The 4,390-nt window shown below is 39.0% G+C and overlaps 1 protein-coding gene across 3 annotated transcripts in view; it reads right to left on the minus strand.

The window, feature by feature from the left end:
• The window catches only part of pdzrn3b (PDZ domain containing RING finger 3b), a 118,224-nt gene that overhangs the window by 81,174 nt on the left and 32,660 nt on the right, over positions 1 to 4,390 (minus strand). The window lies entirely within an intron of this gene.

Raw genomic sequence — 4,390 nt, forward strand, 5'->3', positions numbered from 1 at the left:
GGAGTTGTAAAGATCTCACTTTTCATTGTTCTTTTCTAATTTTTTTTATTTTACCACTTCAGCTTTTCTTTTGGGATTTGGACACAAACAGGCATTTGAAAATGATGACTCTTTGAAAACTGAAAAAATAAAAAAATAAATAAATAAAAAGCTTTTACTACAAGTGTGCAAAAATGTTTATGTCCCAAATTAAAATGTTGCAGCAAGGCAGAGGCTTTTAACAGGTCGGTAATACCGTCTGCCGTGTTTGTTTTAAACCTGGACAAAAACTGCAGCGGAGCAGAGAAACAAGTAAAACATGCAGGATAGTGGCACTCAAGGACAAGGATTGCCTACCCCTGAGCTAAACGATCAGTGTCATCCTAAAGTGTAGAGGTTCACTATTATTTAATGTTCTTTGACAGCAGTATTTTGGTTTTGGGAATGACTTGTTCTCTAAATCTCAAAAATGATAACAAAAATGGCACTCACTGGCTAGCCATTAGCCTAGCTGAGACCTTTGCCTTTTTCTCCATCCTCTGTGCTCTATGGTTGATGTCACTTGATAAGGTACTAACTATTGATAACTATTTGGCACAACATTTCAAAAATGACTAAACTATCCTTACAGAATCATGAAATTTTAGTGATTCAATTCCCATTACCCTAACAAGGAGTAACCACCAATTATTGAATATAAACACAGGAGACAATTTGAAAAAAACAAATTGCAGAGAAGATCCCAGTTTTGTCAAGCATTTGTAATTGACACTTGATCATGTTTTCCTGACATCCGTTGTTCTTTAGCTTGGGCCTCATGCATCTCCTCCAACAACGGGCTTATTTACATGCTCCTCTGGAACTAGCAGCGCAACAGCAGGATGTTTTTGAGGGGTTATTAAAAAAGCTTTGTCAAATGAATGGGCTAATTGACTAAAGTGAATCATGTGTTTGCGGGCGAACGTCCCTCCTCTGGTTTCCGGCTGAACAGTTCCTGTTCTTGTGGGGAGAGCAGATTGGCTTCGCGTTCCGAGTTTTTCCTTTTCTGGTGCGTAGGAGCGGGACTAACAGCTCAGTCACCTGTGAAAGCCTGTGGACCGCTTTCCTCGGGAGACGCCACAACGAGGGAGGCGAGGGGGACGTTCTAATCAGGTGATGTAGGTGGAAGATCACTGTAATCAACGTTGGAGCAATGTAAACGATACACAGCGCTTCGGCAGTCTCCCAGCACTTACCTTTGTTGGCAGTGGAAGCATTTTTTTCTCACAATGTGTGAAACAGAGAAGTCCATAGAGATGTCTGAGGTGTTAGTCCACAGATACTCACTGAAAATCACACTGTGTTGCACCTCATTAGTTAGGTGTATTTTTAACTTGCACGCCATGTGTTCGTAAAAGTACAAAGCAGCAGTCTTGCTTTGGTTTTATTGAGCAATTGTAAGTGATTATTAGGAGCCAACTTAAGTATATGATTCTAACAAATCTATTCGTAGTTACACGCCCAGCATTCTTTGGATGAATGCATATCGCTGCCATTTAAGATCACTTTATATGAGAAATGACAACGTTATAGCCATTTTATTCAAACCTTCAAAAATAAAATTGTCATGTCATATTGCTATAATCAAATGATGTGTTATGACACTTGACTATGTGTTAGGCATGACTCTCAGCTACTAGCACACCAAATTTTAGCTCAATATTGGAGAAATTCAGTGAGATATAGCCATTTTAGTGGAGGATACGGTCATTTAGCTGTGGAGGCCATCATGAATTCGGTTGACTCCAGATGTTAATCAATTGTAGATGTACAGCTAATAATTACTGTCAAGGTGTTTCATTTATATGCGTTCAGTGGTTTATGAGATATTTTGCTAACAGACAAACAGGTTGACTCACCAGTTATTGCTAACTTTAAGCAAAAATCTTGTGCAATAGGCAGAACTCAAAAGTGCATTTTGTTAGTTACCACTAAGCTGCAACCACAATAAATTTTAGCCCAATATATGTAAAGTTGACTGAATTATATAGCATTTTTTGTGTTGTGTAACATCATTTGGCTGTAGTAGCCATCTTAAAATAGTATGGCTCCAAATGTTAATCAGTTTTAGATGTACATTCAGTGGTTATTTACTGAAAGTTGAACTACAATTTGTCCAGTGGTTGTCCAGTGGTTGCTAACAGACAGACAGAGTTGACTCCAAATAGGTAAAGGAAAAATTTTAAACAGCTATTTTGCACAATCTGTTGGTGCTCAGAATATGTTATGGGGATCAGTTTCAGTTACTACCACACCAAACTTTAGCCCAATATCTGTAACATTTACTGAGTTGTAGCCATTTCTGTGAGGCAGCCACCTTGAATCAGGTTGACTCCAAAAGTGAATCAGTTGTAGAGGTACATCCCATGATTCCATTTTGAGAGTTTCATTAAAATCTGTTCCGTGGTTTGCCAAATATTTTGCTAACAGACACACGAACACAAAAACATTATCACCGCTTCACCTTTGGAGGTGGGTGATAATGAATGCACCAGAGGGACGACACTCACTTCACCCCCCCCACCTACGAGGTCCACACTTAATATTCGACTGCAAACACACCATATTTGGACACGCTGACAAGAAACGAAGCATCAAAACCACCAAGATGCATTTTTTCCTAACAGAGTCATACTTGATTAATAAGTGGTTGGAGAGGAAGAGAGAATAAATGTGTAGTCAAGATGAGAGGAGAAACATCTGAGAAAACAGTGGAAGAGACACAGAGGGCCAGGACCGGCAGCTTTCGGGAGTCAAAAGCAGCATTTTGTCATTTCAACATGATGGCACTGAATCCTAATGGAAGACGCAAATGGAGGAGTTATTTCATTGCTTCTCACCACTGTGTGAGCGGAGCCTCCAGTCTGGCCCCCTAGAGTTTCTGCGTACTGTAATTTAATTCACGGGGCCACAAAACAGAGCTGAGAGAGGCTTGAGCAGGACTGAGAGACACACACAACCATGGCAGCCACTCATCGATGACGGGGAGGGTTTTTTTTATTTTATTTTTTTTACTGCCAGACAAATGAGAGCAAAAACAGCTGACAAAACATTCTAATGGTGGAGTTAATCCTACTTTTAGTCCATAAACAAGCGGGTTGTAGAATAAAACTCGCTGTGAGCTCTTTGCCATACCTCTACCAGCGGTGGCCGGTTTATGGCCCGTTTACATCACAACGTTGGTATGCGCTTTTCAACACAAAAAGGTGAAGTTTGCCTAATTCTGGAGAGACACGGCTTTTTGTTTTTTCCTGTACGTAGGTTCTGGTTGAATTAAGGGATGATTCAGACAAAAAAGGCACTTAAGCTGTCAAGTTGTACAACTTTCAGATACTGTATTGTGTCAGCAGAAGCCCATGATCGAGTTGACCAACTCATTTAAAAAAAAAAAAAATCATAATCACGCAGACAAAATTTAGAGTAGAGATGGGAAATATACTGAGCATATATATCGTTTGTTCTGTGTGTGCGTTTTAAGGTAAATTTTGTAGCCATTGGCATCTAATACACAATGAGTTCAGTTTTTCCCATGCACCGCTAATGCATCAAGGCTTACTCCTGTCCATAAAACGCAGTTCCACAACTTAATTTAGTTCGGTTGTTATTTTTGTGACATTGGGATTATTGGTCAGAAGACGTTCCATGAGCTTCCACAAATGCACTACATTGCTTGTTTGAGCAATTACTAAGTTACAACGGCGGGACAGCGGTTAGAGCTGTCGCCTCACAGCAAGAAGGTCACAGGTTCAACGTCCAGCTGCAGCCTTTCTGAGTGGAGTTTACATGTTCTCCCAATGCATACGTGGGTTTTCTCTGTATGCATGGGTGACTAAAACCATGCATGTTGGGTTAATGGTTACTAAGCTGTCACTAGGTGAGAGTGTTGTCTCTCTATCTCACACACTGACCACTAAGTAGAACCCTGGGAAATGTTTTATTTTTGTTTGTTCTTTTATCTAAAGTGTCTTATAATATGACGGATCAATAAAATGTAAACAGTTAAATAGTAAAACATCCAAAACGTCATTAATTTGAACAAAAAAAAAAAAAAAACAGCCGAAAGTGTTGCAGTTCAACAAGACATTCAACGATTTATTAAACTCTTTAAAAATCTGCCTGTATATCTTGAATATAGGGCTGCAACTAACGATAATTTCAATAATCGATTAATCGGGCGATTATTTTCTCGATTAATCGGTCGTATTGGAATTTATTCATTCATTCAGTCATTCATTTTGGCCCACATAAAAAGTTATCTGTATGTAAAGGAGTAGGTTGATGTAAAACTTTTACTACTTTCTTATTTTTAAATAAATCAATATAAATTCAATTCAACATTCTCACTTTATATACTTGGCTCTCAAGCAGAAAA

Source organism: Kryptolebias marmoratus, linkage group LG4, assembly GCF_001649575.2.
Source record: "Kryptolebias marmoratus isolate JLee-2015 linkage group LG4, ASM164957v2, whole genome shotgun sequence".
Classification (NCBI taxonomy): domain Eukaryota; kingdom Metazoa; phylum Chordata; class Actinopteri; order Cyprinodontiformes; family Rivulidae; genus Kryptolebias; species Kryptolebias marmoratus.